Here is an 18,758-nt window from a genome sequence, read left to right on the forward strand (position 1 = left end):
TGGCTGAAATGCTCAAGAGGAAACCCTGCAGGGCTGCTGACCTTGCCAAGAAGTGAGTTCATGCTCTGAAACCATCCATTCAGTCAGCATTACCACAATTTCACATGAAAGAAAATGCTGAAAAATGAAACTATTTAACCTGTTAATCTGCCTCTTAAATAAGGATGGCCATGGCAGAGAAAGTGCTGGGTTTTTCATATCCAGGACTGGATAGCATGATAATAATAATAGTTAGCATTTATACAGCACTTTAAGGTTAGAATAACACTTTACATATGCCATCTTTGTAGCCAGGCAGAGCAGTGGATAGGCACCAGCAGCCTCAAGGCCACACGTGGCCCTCTAGGTCCTTGGGTGCGGCCTTTTGACTGAGTCCAAGTTTTACAGACCAAATCCATTTATTACAGGGATTTGTTCTGTGAAGTTTGGATTCAGTCAAAGGGCCACACTTGAGGACCTAGAGGGCCACGTGTGGCCTCAAGGCTGCAGGTTCTCCACCTCTGGAACAGAATATTAGTCCCAGAGTCAGGAAAACCTGAATTCCAATCCAGCCTCAGACACTTACAAGCAATATGATCCTAGGCAAGTCACTTTAACCTCTGTCTGCCTCAGTTTCCTCAACTGTAAAATGGAGAAAATAATGGCACCTACCTCCAATGTGAGATAATACTTGTAAAGCACTCAGCAGTTTCTCACACATAGTAGATATTTAATAATTTTTCTAATATTATTTTTTATAGTTTTTTATAATTAACAATTAGTGCTTTAAGGTTTGTGAAGCACTTTATATATTATCTCATTTGACCCTCACAATAACCCTGGAAGGTAGGTGCTATTATTATCCTTATTTTTACAGATGAGGAAACTGAGGCCAATAGAGGTTAAGTAACTTGCCTAACATTACATAGCTAGTAAGCTTCTGAGGCAGGATTTGAATTTGGATCTTCCTGACTCCAAGCCCCATGCTCTATCTACTCTCCCACCTAGCTGCCTTTGGTGTCTGTCACAAATATACCGTGTAATAATAGCCCTAATAATGCAATCACACCAGTGAAGGCCTATTATTATATTCCTTCACAATTTGAACCTTATGCTGCATCCCTGCTGTTCAATTATTAATATCTCTGGTTGTCCAGTTTTTTTAAATGTCACAACTGTATCGTCAGGGGCCTGCCTGCTTAGTTAACCTTGGCAATATAATAGTCAATTTACACTCCATTGCCTTCTAGCAATTTGGAAAACATAGAGCTTAATAGTTTGTCCTTCCCCCAACTCATTTCTAGCTAAAACAATAGGTCTGACAAAGAGGGGCAGGAATGAGTCACATGAACGGATTTCGAAGGCAACTTTCTATTGCTTACAGACAGATCTCCTTGATTCAAAACAGACTTGTACCCTATAAAAGGGCAAGACTTCTTGTGGACCTCAGACTTGGTGTAGAGATTTGAATGCATAAGGCAGAACCAGCACAGGACAAATGAGTCTCTACCCTGGATTCCAACATCCTGGTGGGTACCATTCAACGTGGCCAGCATGGGCATGATTACTCCCGTCAGAGGACATGCTTCCTACTACATTCCCTCCTTCCACCCCACTTCCAGTAGTCTATACCCTTGCATAGACCCTAGGCTGCCATTCCCCAAAGTCCCATTCTAGTGCATTCTTTTGTCAGGGCACCTTCCCACTAGGGTAAGGTAGACTTCTCCCTATCTCCCTTCCCCTCCCTCCTGGCAACAATGAGTCACCACATCTGGGGACCATTTCCAGGCAAGATACATCAGATCAATTCAGGATCAGCAGCAAAGCAATCCTCAAAATGGCCTCACTAGTAATAGCTGGGCAGCTAGGTATCACAGTGAATAGAGTTCAAATCTGACTTTGGATACTTAGTAACTGTGTGACCCTGGGCAAGTCACTTAACCCTGTTTGCCTCAGTTTTCCCATCTGTAAAATGAGCTGGAGAAGGAAATGGCAAATCACTTCAGTATCTTTGCCAAGAAAATCCCAAATGGGGTCACAAAGAGTCAGACACCACTAAAACAACTGAACAACAACAACAGGAACAGCTACCTCTACTTCGCCTGTGGTAAACTCAGTCCTGTTGATCATTACCCTCTTTTGGCCTTCCTTTCCTTTATATCCTCTGGGGGTTTCCTCTGTTATAGTATAGTAGAAAGACTGATTTAGCACTAGATGGCCCAAGTTTTGGCACTAGCTTTGTCATTTACTACTGGCATGACCTTGGGCAAGTCATTTCAAGTTGACTATGTCCCATGAAACCTACTGGGTCTCAGTTTCCTCATATATAAGATGAGGGGACTGGTCCCTTCCAGTGGTAAATATGATCTTATGATCACAGATCTCTGATTCTTTCTATTTTCTGATAACTCACTGAAATCCAGGTTTGTATAGAAATGCCACATACCTTGGCCCCTTCTCCAAGGCTGATGGCTCCTTCTCCCACATCTCCATGGCACACAGGGCTAGAAGGAACCATGGCACAGTCCTTACTTCCCACAGTCACTTATACACTTTTCATCGACCACCATCACTCAGCAATTACATCTCTTCCTTTAAAGTTTACTCCAAGAGTCATCTAGGTGGCGCAGTGGACAGAGCACCTGCCTTGAAGCCAGGAGGACCTGAGTTAAAATCTAGCCTCAGACACTTGATACTTAACTAGCTGTGTGACCCTGGGCAAGTTACTTAACCCCAATTGCCTTATAAAAAAATAAAGTTCATTCCATTCTGTCCAGATCATTGCTGCTGTTATTTATGAACATACAGTCAACTTTTCTTCCTCTCCAATAAATTCAGAATCTGGCTTACAGTCTTCTCTGCCAACTGAAACCTTTGCTCCACTTCAAACACTCTGGTCTTCTAGTTTATCAACTTCCACAACTCCCATGATGTCTATTTCCAAATGAGATAATATTTGGAAAGTACTTTGTAAACATTCAAGTACTACATAAGCAGTGATCACATCTTAGACATCCCTGCCTATACCTCTAATTGAATTTGCCTCAGGCACCAGAATTCCTAGATACGACTCTGGCATGAAGTTTACTGTGACCAGTCTGCAGGGGGTGCTAAAAAGGAGACATCAGAGAAGAGGAAGGTAATAGCTACAAATGACCTGACTAGACCCAAAGTAGCAGGAGTACCTTACACTGCATGGAGTTTTCAGCTTCCTTTCTTTAAACCCTGATAACAAAGTGGAAACAATTCCATTTTCGATCTTCTTCTCAACAGCAGGAGGAGCAATCAACAACATGGGATTTTTTTTTCTTTTTCTTTAGAAAAAGGTAGAGGTTTAAGACAGGATTTGTGATATCACTACTAAATTAATTCCAGATAAGGAAACTCCCTCTATCAATGAAGGTTGGCACCTTTTTTGCAATTTAGAGTCTTGGAGAGGTACCCGGAGCACTGAGAAGTTAAGGAACTTGACTAGAATTACAGAGAGAGTAGATTTTGCTCATTTTTTTTCAAATGGCACTTCCTTCAAGGTGAGGACTACACAGTAAAGGAGAAGCAGAGATCTACACAATTATCTAGTGGAATGGAGGTAAACTAGATGATTAAACATATTTGACTTGCTATGGTGACAGCCCGGCTTATTCTGCTGTATTTTATCCTTTTTAATTTTTTAAAAAAAAATTTTATTAATTTATTTCAATTTATCAACAATCACTTCCATAAGCTTTTGAGTTCTCCCCCTCTTCTCCCTCCCTCCCCAAGATGGTGCACAATCTGATATAGGCTATACATATACATTCCTATTAAACATATTTTCACATTGGTGATGTTGTAGGTAAAAATTAGAACCAATAGGGGGAACCACCAGAAAGAGGAAACAAAACAAAACAGAAGGAAAAAAATAGCAAAGAGTATGCTTCAATCTGCATTCTAACTCCATAGCTCTTTCTTTGGATGCAGATAGCATTTTCCATCATGAGACCTTTGGAGATGTCTTAGATGTATTTTATCCTTAGCATGTAGGTCTTATCACGTGATTATAAAGTCTTCATTCTGCATCTTCTGGTCTGCCTGGAACAAGATGTCCTTCCTCCTTCACCCCTCCAGGTTAAACTCATCACCTCTAATCTCACCTCTAACCTAACCTAAATTCAGCTCATTTAAGCCTTGACTGACACCACCTCCCTCAACCTCCTTCCCTCTCTGATGGGAGGGTTCAAGAGTAGAGTACCAAACTCCTCCCAATGCCATTCTTTATAGAAGACAAAAACTAGACTTTTCAGGCTCACTCTACATCTGCTGCCCTGTTTGGTCTCAACTCCATGAAACAAGATATCCCCTGGTGTCCTCCCAGCCCTCCACACCTCCTTCTTGTCACCTTTTGTGTGCTGTCTCCCACTTGTGAGAGCTTGGAAACTCTTTGAGGGCAGTGACTGCTTTTCTTTTTTATTAATTTTATCCCCAGTGCTTAGCATTGTGCCTGACACATAGTTGACACTTAATAAATGTTTATTGGATTGGATAAAGTGAATTTTTATTGGTGCTAGGAAAGGAGGCTTGCCTAGAGCACTAAGAGGTTAAGTAATTTTCCAAAGGTCAAATAGGTGATATATCTTGGCTGTGAGACTTGAACCCAGGTATTCCTGGCTTTTGTGTCATTTTTCTATCCATTATACAGTACTGTCTCTCAAGTAAAATTGCATATTTATTCAGTGGGGTGTGGCCAGTCAATCATCCAATTACCTCTTCCCTAAACATCTTAAGTTACAATCTGAGAATGGGAGCTCAGTTGTACCTCAACAACTCTTTCCCATAGGACGGATCTTAATAGTAGGATCCCTGTGTCCTGTATTTTGGCATATATCTGGAAACATCATTCATAGCATGATAAAAAAAAATTTTATTTTATTTTATTTTATTTTATTTTATTTTGTTTTCATTTCACTTTTATTTGCTTTCTAATGTCATATTTACTCCCATGCCATAAGCTTTTGTTTCTTCAGTTTCTTCTGGGATATCTTTTTCTTTTGTGCAATCTCCTCTTCTGGTTTAAGAACAACTTGTTCCTTTTCAGTAAGTATCATCTCAATATGGCAAGGAGAACTCATGTATGGATTGATCCAACCATGAGCCCTGTAAGTACACCATCTCATTTTAGGTGCCTTGTTAACCTGGATATGCTCAATGACGAGAGAATCCACATCCAAATCCTTCAGTTCTGCATTACTCTCTGCATTTTTAAGCATATGCAGCAAGAATTCAGCACTCTTTTTGGGCCAATGACCCTGTGTCCAACCCCACTGCTTAGCCTGGGCACACCTGCCAACTCCACCATTATATCGCCTGAAGGGAACACATTGTTTCTTCAATGTGACATCTTTCAAATACTTGGTAGCTTTTTGGATACGCATGCCCTTGATAGCTTGGGCTGTTTCACGGGTGTTCTTGAAATGGACCTGGAGATTTGAACCCCTTGACTTGCATGATTTTGTGGGCTTCTCTGGATCAAGAGAGTACCTCACCATTTTACATGATTACCTAGGTTGGGTCAAGGGAAAAGGAAGCAATTTTGCTTTATTTTGAAAACAAAATTTAACAAACATATAAATTTAAAATAACCTTTCTCAAATTGCTAAATCTATCAAAAATATTTAAGCCTCAAGACAACAAAACCTCAGAGCATTTTCAGTTTAAGCATATGAGTCAATTTCAGGCAAGACTTCAACATTTTCCATTTATCACAGAATAAAACAGAGGTTCTTGACCTTTGTGTGTGTCATGTACCCGTTTGGTAGTCTGATGAATCCAATGGACCCCTTCTCAGAATAACGTTTTTAAATGCATACAATAAAATATATATTGGGCATCTAGGAGGTGCAGTGGATAGAGTGCCTGCCTGGAATCAGGAAGACTCATCTTCTTGAGTTCAAATCTGGCCTCATTTGCTAGCTATGTGACCCTGGGCAAGTCACTTAATTCTGTTTGCCTCAGTTTCCTCATCTGTAAAATGAGCTAGAGAAGGAAACGGCAAACCACTCCAGCATCCTTGTCACAAAAACTGCAAGGGGCAGCTAGGTGGCACAGTGGATAGAACACTAGCCATGAGGACCTGAGTTCAAATCTGGCCTCAGACCAAACACTTGACACTTACTAGTTGTGTGACCCTGGGCAAGTCACTTAATCCCAATTGCCTAAGAAAACCCCTAATGGAGTCAAGGAGAGTCAGAAACAACTGAAAATGACTCAACAACAATAAGGGAATTTGTAATAATGTTTTTGAATGCATATGATAAAATATATAGGATTACAAAGAACATCAATGATATTGAAATAGTTATCAAAATATTTTTAATAGTTCACAAATTCCAAATTAAGAACTCTGGTTTAAAAAAATATTTGGCAAGTGTGTTGGGTAGTAAGGCACAATGAAGAGGACTGGAATTGAGTACTTGAGATTAAGAATTGAGATCAGAAAGCCTAACCTTAAGACTCTACCAGTTATTAGCTGTGAAACACTGGGCTAGTCACTTAACTTTTCTATTCACCACTTACGTCATGTGTAAAATAGATATACTAATATTTGTACTACTTGCCTCACAGGCTTGCTGTGTGGATCAAATAGTATAAAGTTCTCTGCAAACATAAATTCCATTAAATGTAAGCTTTTTTGGTTCAAGCTTCTGCTTGCTTTTCTCATTTCTTTCTTTGTTTTTTTCCCTCCCTGTTTCTGTTTCTTGGAGTCACTTTCTTTCCCTTTGTGCTTTCAAATTCCCCTTACTATGACACTATGACATCAACTATTTAACTTCTTCATGTCTCCTCACATGCTCCACTCCTTACTTTGATGGTTATGATGGCCTTTATGCTTTTCTAACATGGAATGTAATACTTTTCTGTAATTCAGACCTGATGCAGAGAGAGAGAGAGAGACAGAGAGAGATAGAGAGAGACAGAGAGAGACAGAGAGAGAGAGACAGAGACAGAGACAGAGACAGAGACAGAGAGACAGGGAAAGAGAGAGAGAGACAGAGACAGAGACAGAGAGAGATTCCCATCAAGGTAGAGGATAAAAATCCTTCCTCTCCCAATAGTTCCATATAGCTCTTTTTCAATTAGTGATTTTGGTAAGGTTTATTATGGATTGAAAAGACAATCTGTGAGATCATTCTAATCTTAGAACCTAGAAAATTCAGAATTTGTGCTGAAACTCACTTTTCTCCTTTGGGCTATGAATGATATTTTACATGAAATAGTGAGTGACTGAGAGAACCAAATTAATTTCTGGAAGCAGACAGTATAGTTAGGTAGGAATTGATTCTTTCTCTTTATCCAATGTTGATGTTCTCTGACTTGGAAGTCACCACTATTACACATGACAGGTACATGTAGGATTCTTAGATGATTCATTTTTCCTGGACATTTAATGGATTGAAATTGAAAACATAATAATGACTAGGAGATAATTTTTTTAAATGTATATTGCTCGATTTGCCGCCATGAGACTTTAGATGTTAGATGTCACCTTTCCCTTCTAATCTCAGTATTTTCATCCTCAAAGTGGAGATGATAGTTTTACCTAATGTCCTCAGACGAGAGTATTTTTTGTGATTTCATCTAAGTGCACTGAAAGTTTCAGATAAAAAATCTCTTTGGGAACAGGGAATGTTATATTATTTCTCAAGACAAGTACTTAGCCATAGTATAAATTATTTATTCTACTAATATTTTATTAATAAAACTAAGGCCTAATATCCAAGCTTTCTAAATGTTCTAATTCATCATTTTAAGTGCCTCTTTATGAAATATGCAATCTATGTTGTAACAACTTTGATTCAGTCCTTGCCACAGTGACAGAAGTGGGTGTCAGTGTTATGACAAATCTCTTGCCACATTTGCATATTTTTGAGCCATGAAATAAAAAAAGAAGAAATTTTACTAGTTCATACACACACACACAGAGTCATATTTCTCCTGGTTCTGAGATGCATTTTAGATCTATCTATTTCATAAGATCTTTACAGTTTCCTAATTTGAGAACAGATTTCTAAATCATGGGAGATTTTAATGGAAAAAAAACAATAAATCTCTTTCAGCTCTTTCCTCTGCTATTTCCATCAGCCTCAAGGGGAAATGTGACATTATAAGAAGAAGAATATGGGGAGAAAAATGGAAATTGGGTTCAATTTTTTCTATATTTTGAAAGATATATGTAACAATGACCTCACATTTTAGGATTTTAGAGTTAACAGCATGATTCCTACATATTACCTCCCTTAATGCTTGTAACAACCTCCTGAGGTACATAGATATTATCCCTAATATAAGGAACAAGACTCATAAAAGTTAAATGATTTGCCCAAGGTCACGCAGTTAAGTATCAGAACTGCGAATAAAATCCAGTTCTTCTGACTCCTAGTCTCATGTTCTTTTCACTGTTAAATCCTATTGGGAATTCTAATTAATCTTTTTAATTAAATTGGTTTTTCTAAAAGTAAATTAATAATATTTAGGCAATATGATAATTTCTATGTGAAATGTCCACTTTATTCTAAGGATAGATATATGGTTTTTAAGAAATAACAATCATAAAATCCTTCCTTCTCCTTCCCAGAAACAAAGTGTGTCTGCTGGTTATTGCAATTGTGCAAATTAGTACAGGCTAACATGAGCAAAGCTTTTAAAAACAGCTAATAGCAGGTTTGTAGTGTAATACGTGGAGTCTTGCCCCAATTTGAAGGCAAGACCCCCCAGCAATGGCTATTCTACATACAAAGAATTTTATGCATCCACATCTCCAAAACCATTTCTTCTTACCCCCATCTATGATTTTTATTTTTAGTGATCAGCTAGAGGACATAATTAGTTCAAAGCAAAAGCATTGAATGAAATGGCAAAGTAAGAAAAATAGCCATAAAACATTTCCTCCCATAAGCCTGGTACACATTATCCATCAAATATGTGTACGGTTGTATGTCTGCACGTATACAATATATGTACAAATTTTATATTAGAGAAAAGGGTAGACACATGGAAAGAATGAGGAAGACTGGAGCAGTTAGGTGACACAGTGGATAGAGCTCTGGCCTTGAAGTCAGGAGGACCTGAGTTCAAATTTGGTCTCAGACACACAACACCAGCTATGTGACCTTGGGCAAGTCACTTAACCCCAATTGCCAAGCCAAAAAAAAAAAAAAGAATGAGGAAGACTGTATACACAAGAAACAAACATGATCATGATTAATAAATAGACATGTTTTTGATTTTGACAATGCGGGATAGTTGATAACTTGTAGTGATACCATTATGCAGCACTAGTCTCCCAGAATGCTAGACATTTCTCAGACAGACTCATGGTTGCTCTCACGGCAATATTGCTTGGCTGGATGCTATTTGGTATGGTCCTTGTATTCACTTAAACACTGCTTATTACCTCCAGGTTCTGGCTCAGTTGAAATATTTGGCTATGTCTTCCTCCAGGGAAGAGAAGGCTCTACAATACTCTTTCAGCTTATAAACCATAGACTTTTTCCTACTTTGGCTCTTTTAAAGTAGGCAGAAATTGTTGACTGGAACCAGCACAAAGTTTCTCCTTATCCAGGCAACAAGTTCTTTGGAAGAAAGAATTCAAGGTCTAACCTAGGAGCCAATGCCTGCAGGCATAAACTTTTCTTTGGATTAACCTTCCTGGTTGCCAGATATAGGACCTCCACAGGAAATATCACTCTATCCCAAGGTGACTATTCCATATGTCTCTCAGCTTTAATCTCTGAAGGCTATCCTGTGATACAGGTTATAGTTATTTGCCAAATAACTACCAAACAATTCTTGGGTTTAAGATACCCCAGTTTTGAATCTTAAGCCTCTTCCATTCTTTCATGTGGTCTGGAAAAAGGCAGACTCAATCTAAATCTTGATAGCAAAAGTATTCTTTCTTCTCCTGGCTTAGCCACATTTATGACCCCTTAATATACATGAAGGGTGAAAAAGCTTTTAGGCACTCACTAACATAAAAAATGTGGAAAAATCCATTTCTTTGTTACATACATTACTTGAGTTTGTGAATTATAAATATTCAATAATTATTTGATAATTTGATTTGATACACATATTTGTGAATGAACACTGAATGCATTTGCTTAGTCTTACAAAATGGAAAATAAATAAAGCAAAAGGGTAGAAAGAACACTGATTTAATTGATTTATGAGAGAGTAAAGATAGAGCTAACATGGTTTCATGTGAATAGCCCATTAAAAGTTTTGCAGACAGATCATTCTTTTCACAGGCCCATCTATTTTTATACACCTATTTACTTCCAATAATATTTTTGGGGGGTGGGAGAGTAGGGGTGGAATAGTAGGCATTTAGGTGGCAAGTGGTACTGAGGAACGCATTGATAAGTAATAACAATAAAGATAAACAATTGAGAAACAAATCATTTGTAAGAAAATATTCTTTTCATGAGAAACACAATGGACTCCTTCCCCCAGAGAAAGGAAATTTTGGACCAGCTTAATGCAGATACAAGCTTTGAACTAATCACCGTTTAACAGGCAAGACCGAAACAGGAAGCAAAGTCCCCTCTGGCTACTCTGCAGTCTCTCCAAGATGCTCCATCAGTTCTTAGCTGGGGGTAGGGGTCGCTCCTCAGCTTCCAACCACCATCATCCACATCAGAATTCACAGGGTCATGGAGGAAGGGGGCAGGGGAGCAGGCACCCAGATGTAGGGCACATCACTTGATTCTATTTGCCATACTTCTTTGGAATGTGACATGAACCAGCAAGATGGATGATCTTCCAGCTTCTTCTTCTTTTACTTGTATCCTTTAATAAACCACGTGATACTTTAGCTCTGAGTCCTCATTGTGGCAGATCACTGAACCTGGCCCAGCACATCTCCTTTTGGGAGTCAGTCAATTGACCATTACGTATTTGTTACATAGTTATTATATGCCCGGCACTATGGAAAGTACTAGGAACACAAAGATAGTAAATACAACCCTGTTTTCATGGAGCTGATAGCCTAACTAAGGGAGATAGCATGTACCTAGATGGATAGATATTAAATAGAAGTAATCTATTAGAGAAGTTGGGGGCGGGGATGAACGGTGTGCATAGAAGGATTGGTACTGACAAGAAGGGATACCTCTTTATGTTAGACAAGTGTAAAGGGGAGATGGTGGGGGAAGATATTTAAATGTTATGAGATGAGATGGAAGAAGAAAAAGAGAAGCAAGAGAGATGAGGGAGTTCTCAGTGAATGGCCTCATTTTTTTTTGTAAAGTATGAGGTGAGGTACGGGACTGACATGGCTACGGGAAAGGTACTGCGGGAAGGAGGAGATGGGAAAAGAGCTGAGGTGTGGAATAGCAGCTGTGAAGAGCAGGGCTAGAGAAATCAATCAGGGAGGAATAGTGTTTGCCTTCTGCAGGGAGGGCCTAATTGAAACTAGATAACATAAATTTGTAATAGACCCAGTCAGCAGGGTCTCATGATTTTCTCCATCTTCATCCAGCACTGCATGAAGCATTTCCAGCTTGGTAGGATCTCCTTAACTGAACTGCCTAATTATAATGTCCAATCTTAGTTCAACACTTTAAAATGCTTGGAACAGTTCGGAGCTCTAACAATAGCATATTAATGTACTTATCTTTTTGAGTTCCTTCCAACATTGACTATTTCTACAATTTTTCAAGTGTACAGATTTCTCGGATGTGATGGAAAGCCTGAGTTGAATATTGTATATTTTCTCATTTTAAAAACTGAACATAATTCATTAATTCACTCTTTTTTTCTGTTTTGCTAATGCATCTTTTCAGAGATATAATTTTTCCTCTGGGGACTGTTTTAGTTTCATCTCAGAAATTTTGGGATGCTGTCATATCTTTAACATTCCCGTACATAATTATTAATTTTTATATTATTTGTTCTTTAACCCACTCATTATTTGAGATGTTATAGGATCATAAAGTAATAGAGCTAAATGAATCTCAAAACCATTGATTCAACTCCATTATTTATTCTCCATTTAGTTCTTTATCTTTTACTTGCATATTGGTATTAATTACTATTTTATTGTGCTATGAGCAGCATGGCATAGGGGATGAAGAGCTGACCTCAGAGACAGGAAAACATGAGTTCAGGTACTACCTCTAACACCTATTGACTGTGTCACTGTAGTAAGTTACTTAACCCCTGAGTGCTCTAGACAACTCTAGTAAGGAGAGTTCCCTCATCTGAGGTTTCCCCATAACAATTAAATCACAGGTCCAACTAGTCAGCAAGGTAGATAGAGCTCTGGAGTTGGAATCAGGAAGACCTAAGTTCAAATCCTGTCTCAGATATATACTAAGTGGGTAACTCTGGGTAAGTTTCTTAACTTCATGTTTGACTCGCAGCAAAATGGGAACAAAAACAGTACCTTCCTCCCAGGATTGGTGAGAGGGTAAAATAAGAGAATGTTTGGGGGTTTCTTTTTAGCTCCTTAATGTTAGTTTTTTTAATAATATTTTATTGTTTCCCAATTACACGTAAAGACAATTTTAACATTCTTTTTTCTTCAATTTTTAGCTCCAAGTCCTCTTCCCTTTGCCCTGCCTCCATCCCCCTTTTCTGAGGTGGGAAGCAATTTGATATAGCTTATACATGTGTGATCATGCAAAAAATATTTCCATATTACTCATGTTGTGAAAGAAAACAGATGAAAAAAAAAGAAAAACATATAAAAAAAGAAAGAAAGAAGGTGAAAGCTTCCACCTGCATTCAGACTCCATCAGTTCTTTCTCTGGATGTGGATAACATTTTTCATCATGAGTCCTTCAGAATTGTCTTGAATTATTGTATTGCTGAGAATAGCTGTCATTCATAGTTAATCATCATACAATATTGCTGTTACTATGTTCAATGTACTTGTGTTTCTGCTCACTGCACTTTACATCAGTTTATGTAAATCTTTCCAGGTTTTTCTGAAAGCATCCTGCTTATCATTTCTTATAGCACAATAGTATTCCAACATAATCAGACACCACAACTTGTTCATTCTCCAGTTAATTGGCATCTCCTCAATTTCCAATTCTTTGCCACCACAAAAAAAGAGCTGCTATAAATATTTTTGTACAAATAGGTCCTTTTCCCTATTTTTTTTAAAGAAATCCCTTTGGGATACAGACCTAGTAGTGATATTGTTGGATCAAAGGGTATGCACAAATTTATAGCCCTTTGGGCATAGTTCCAAATTGTTGTCCAGAATCGTTGAATCAGTTCACAACTCCACCAATAGTGCCACAGTGTCCCAACTTTCCCACATCCCCTCTAACATTTATCATTTTCCTTTTTTGCCACATTAGCCAATCTGATAGGTGTGAGGTGGTACCTCAGAGTCATTTTAACATGCATTTCTCTAATCAATAATGACTTAGAGCATTTTTCATATAACTATAGATAGCTTTGATTTCTTCCTCTGAAAACTTCCTGATTGATTGTACGCTTATAAATTTGACTCAGTTCTCTATATATTTGAAAAATGAGGTCTTTATCAGAGACATTTCCTGTAAAAATTGTTTCTCAGCTTCCTGCTTTCCTTCTAATCTTAGTTGCATTGGTTTTGTTTGTGCAAAACCTTTTTAATTTAATATAATAAAAATGATCCATTTTACATCTTGTAATGCTCTCTGTCTCTTCTTTGGTCATAAATTCTTCCCTTCTCCATAGATCTGACAAATAAACTACTCCTTGCTCTCCTAATTTGTATACTGTATCACTATTAAATAAGAATATTTTTCAAGTGTTTTGCAAACCTTAAAGCACTATATAAATATAGCTGTTATTATTACTATCAATTATCTGCAAAGTATGTGTCTAGCATTTCTGCTTTTTCATATTTATTTATAATTTCTCTGTGCCCTAGCACATGGCCAGTTTTTATAAAGAGACCACATAGTATTGAGGAGGTTTCCTTCCAGGAGGTGTCATAAGTCTCTCAGATCTACTTTTTCTTAGAGTTTCATCAGTTCTATATTTTCCTTTTATCATTCTAGCTTGGAAAGAGGAATATTAAAGTATCCTGTAGTTATTGTGTTATCATCTATTTCTACATCATTTTGTAATTAAGGTAACTTGTCCTTTGTGAATTTATATGCATTGTAATTTGATGTTCCTTTAAGCCTCAGCTGAAATTCCACATTTTTTCACCTTTTTCCTGATATCTGCCCCACCCATCACTGTGAATGCCTTCTCTATGAGATTACCATCCATTCATAGTGGATATGTCTTATTCATGTAGTTATTTACATGTCTCCCATTAGAATATTAGTTCCTTGATGAAAGGGACCAGGGATTTTTTTATTCTCTTTTCATTTTCTTTCTATCCCAGCCCATAGCACAGTACCCAACACATAGTTAATATTTAATAAATGCTTGTTGATTAACTGGCTGTGTAAAGGAATTATCATCCTCTTACTGTTCACCTATGGTCTTGGTGGGAGTGATTCACCACATGCACGCATGTGGGTATTATATATACATATATATGTATATTATATTTGCACATATAGGTTTATTTCATTCTCTTGATGAATAGCAAAAATAAATCTGAACTATTATTATATCCTGACTGTTCAAAGCTCTTTTCATAAAAAAAGTTATACTCCCACCCCACGACCATTAGAAAAATCAAGTAGCGGTAGGGTAAGCCTATATGTTTTCATTTCATTTTAATCCTAACCACTTATAGGTTACATAATCTCAACTTGAGCAGCTAGGTGGTGTGCTGGGCTTGGAGTCAGGAAGACTCATCTTTCTGAGTTCAAATCTGGCCTCATACATTTACTAGCTGTGTGACTCTGGGCAAGTTACTTAACCCTGTTTTCCTCAGTTTCCTCATCTGCAAAGTGAGCTAGAGAAGGAAATGGAAAACCACTCCAATATCTTTGCCAGCAAAACCACAAGTGGGATCACAAAGAGTCAAACACAACTGAAAACAACTGAACAACAATCTCAACTTGGCCTTCACTGTGGTATGCCATTCATTGTACACCTCCCTAATCAATTTAATATCTCACTCATCACAGCAATTTTCCAAACCTTTTTATCTCTCCTTAAACCCCCCCCCAAGATTTCTTCTTTCCCTGCATGCTCAGTTAGAAATTCACCTCATTCTCAAAGAATTTATAATGAAAATTACTACCCACCAACAGAAAAAAATCAATGGAGTCTGAATACAGATCAAAGTATACTTTTTTTTCTTTAATTTTCTTGGCTTTTTTGGGGGGGGCAGATCAAAGTATATTTTTTTTCTTTAATTTTCTTGGCTTTTTTTTTTTTTGGTCTGTGACAACATGACCAATATGGACATATGTTTCGGATGACAGCAACTGTCTATATCAAATGCTTGCCTTCTCATTGGAGGGAGAGGAGAGGGAGGGAGAGAATTTGGAACTCAAAATTTTTAAAAAAGAAATGTTAAAAATTGTTTTTATACGTGATCAGAAAAAATAAATATTTAAATCTAAAAAAAAGCTAATAAGGATATAAGGATGGATTTGAACTCAGATCTTCCTGACTCTAAATCTAGCACTCTTCCTCACTGAGCCATCATAGTTTAGACCAGAGGTGTAAAGCACATGACCTGAAAGAGGTCAAGAACAAGAATAAAATGTAGTTCCTATCTGATTTTAAAGTTTTGACATATTCATAAAAATAAATATATAAATACATGTGATTTTCTAAATCAACATGTGGCTCTCAAGGATCTTTATATATAGTTTAATTACTGCAGTTTCTATTTGAGTTTGACGCTATGGGTTTAGACCCTCTGTACACACGCAGCTTCGTGAGATGGTGGGACATACATACACAAACAATAAAATAAATCACATCATTGTTATTGTTCAGTCATTTTTCAGTCATGTCTGACTCTTTGTGACCTCATTTGGGGTTTTCTTTGCAAAGACACTAAAATGGGTGCAGCTAAGTGGCACAGTGCATAGAGTAGCAGCCCTGGAGTCAGGAGGACCTGAGTTCAAATCCGACCTCAGACACTTGACACTTACTAGCTGTGTGACCCTGAACAAGTCACTTAACCCCATTGCCTAGCCTCCCCCCCTCCCAAAAAAAGACACTGAAATGGTTTGCCATTTCTTTCCCCAGTATCACATCATTAGACAATGCATGATCTTGTATAAGAAAAAAATGAAAAAGTTTGAAAATACTTTACTATGATCTCCTTTTTATGCTGGTTTTTTGAATTCTTACATATTTTCATTTTTCAATAAAAATTCCATGAACACCCCCCAAAAAACACTTATCTCATATTTCACTGAAAAAAATTGAGACCATTCGCTAAAAGCCCCTTCTTATCTTCACTTCCTCATCTCACATCACTCAGATGCCTTCTGCCACTACCTTGTCCATCCATTTGCCAAGGCAATATCTCTACATACACAAAAGATCTCATTCTATTCCATATGCTCCATTGATTACTCCCTCTACCATCTCCCTTCTTACTAATCTTCAGTCTCTCCCTGTCTCCTACTTCCCTGCCACCCACAAATATGCCCATATCTTTCTCATCCTTAAAAAAAAAAAAACCACTTCACTTGACTCATCTATTTCCACCAGCTATCATTCTATGTTCCTCTTCCCTTTCATGCTAAACTCCTTGATAAGGCCATCTACATCAAGTGCCTCACTTATTTTTCTCTAACTCTCTTTAATCTCCACAGTTTGGCATCTGACTTCATCATTCAACCTAATCTGCTCTCTCCAAAGTTGACAACGATTTCATCATTGCCAAATCTAACAGCCTTTTCTCAATCCTCATCTTTCTTGACCTGTCTTTGACACTGATGCTCTCCCTCTGATCGATACTCTCTTCTCTAGATTATTGTGACACTGCTGTCTCCTGGTCTGCCTCCTACCTATCTGACTGGTCCTTTTTAGTCTCCCTTTTTTTGCATACTTTGCAGAAATTCACAATCATTAGGTGTGTGACAGTCTGGTGAAGATTATGAACTCTCTCCTCAGAATAATGTATTTAAATGCCCAAAATAAAATATATAGGATTACAAAGGAAACCAATTCCATTGAAATACAGATAGTATTTTTAACAAAGTTCACAGACTCCAGGTTAAGAACTCTTGCTCTAAAGTGTTTAAAAAAACCTCATGCTCATGCAATTACTGTCAGACACATGATTTAAACCGAGGTCTTCTTGACTCCAAGTACACTTTTCCAAGTTGCCTTTCAAGTAGACATTGTTACTAGGTATATGAATTCCAGATTCAGCACTTTAAAAAGGTATTAACTTTCCTCTGACTACTTGGGAATCATTTAGTGTGACGGAAATGTATTTAAATAGAATGATACTCTAGAGACATGGAGCAGCTAGTGCATCTCTCAACATTTCTAAATAATAACCAGGCAATTATTTACATACTTGACCCACTATTGTGAAATTAATCCCTAAAGTTCTATATGTAACATTCAATAGACTTTCTAAGATCTTCAGTCTGTTCCTAGAGTCTTACTTAAAAAGATATTATTTTCAGCATAAATTCAGGTTTTTTGCTGCTATCCTGGAATTCCGTTCCAGAAATCAAATTTATCTAGCTAAACACAAACAGGGAAGACAAAGAGCTATTCCCCAACCCCCCCACACAAAAAAACAAATGGCCAAAGCATATGCATGATAAGTTCCCAAATGAAGAATTGCAAACACCATTTGAGAATTTACACACATTTGAAAGTTCATATCAACCATATGAAAGATTGCTTCAAAACACTAAGAGAAATGCAAACAACTCTGAATTTTTCTTCACAACTAGAAAACTGGCCAACATGACAAAAGATGAAAATAGTCAGTGTTGGAAGGACTGAGGGAAGACAGGCATGTGAATTTGTGTTAGAACTATGAATCGTTCCAACCATTCTGGAAACCAATCTGGAATTATGTTTAAAATGTCCACATTCTTTGATCTAGAGATTTTACTGCTAGGCATATGCCAAAGGAGGTAAAGGATAAGAAAGATTCCACATCTATCAAAATATCCATAGCAGTATTTTTATGGTAGCAAATAAGTGCAAAATAGGTGTCCACATATTGAAGAATGCCTAAAATATGGCATATGAGTGTAATGGAATGTAATTGAACTGTAAGAAAGTAAAAGCATGATGAAACAAAAAAGTAAAATAAAACAAAATAAAATAACCAATGCAGAGTTCAACAGAATTAGAAAAGCAATAATTGTGATGACTGCAACAATGTAAATGGAATGAATTAAATAACTAACAAACCATGAACCCTCAATAATTATAATGACCAAGCTTGCTCTAGGAAAACAATGTAGAAATACGCTTTTTATCTCTTCTTTGCAGAGCTAGTAGACAATGGGTGTAGAATTCCATCTACTGTTATACACACTGCATGTGTTGTATTTGTTGAAGTGCTCCTCTCTTTCTTTTTATGGTTTGTTACAAGCAATGGCTCACTGAGTAGGAAAGAGGAAGAGAGGTACTCAGAAATTGATATAAAATTTTTAAGATATCAATAAAATGGGATGAATCTTTGAAATTAATATAGTTGGGCCAATAACCGAAAGCCATTACATGACTTCAGTTCTCTCTACTGTATGCTGTCTTAGAACCATTGATGTTTAATGTAAGTTGCTATTTTCTGAGTTGCTTTTGTCACAGAAAAGTCAGTGAAGCAATGAGGGAAATGTAAAACCAGAAAAATTCTGTACTGACAGTATTGCTCTGAAATCCAAGAAGCAAAATGAGCA

General features: G+C 37.4%; 1 protein-coding gene and 1 pseudogene across 1 annotated transcript in view; both read right to left on the minus strand.

The window, feature by feature from the left end:
- The window catches only part of SLC35F4 (solute carrier family 35 member F4), a 274,043-nt gene that overhangs the window by 114,549 nt on the left and 140,736 nt on the right, over positions 1-18,758 (minus strand). The window lies entirely within an intron of this gene.
- LOC114028623 lies at positions 4,914-5,509 on the minus strand (annotated as a pseudogene).

Source organism: Vombatus ursinus, unplaced genomic scaffold, assembly GCF_900497805.2.
Source record: "Vombatus ursinus unplaced genomic scaffold, bare-nosed wombat genome assembly UNPS02014893.1, whole genome shotgun sequence".
In the NCBI taxonomy this organism is placed as follows: Eukaryota; Metazoa; Chordata; class Mammalia; order Diprotodontia; family Vombatidae; genus Vombatus; species Vombatus ursinus.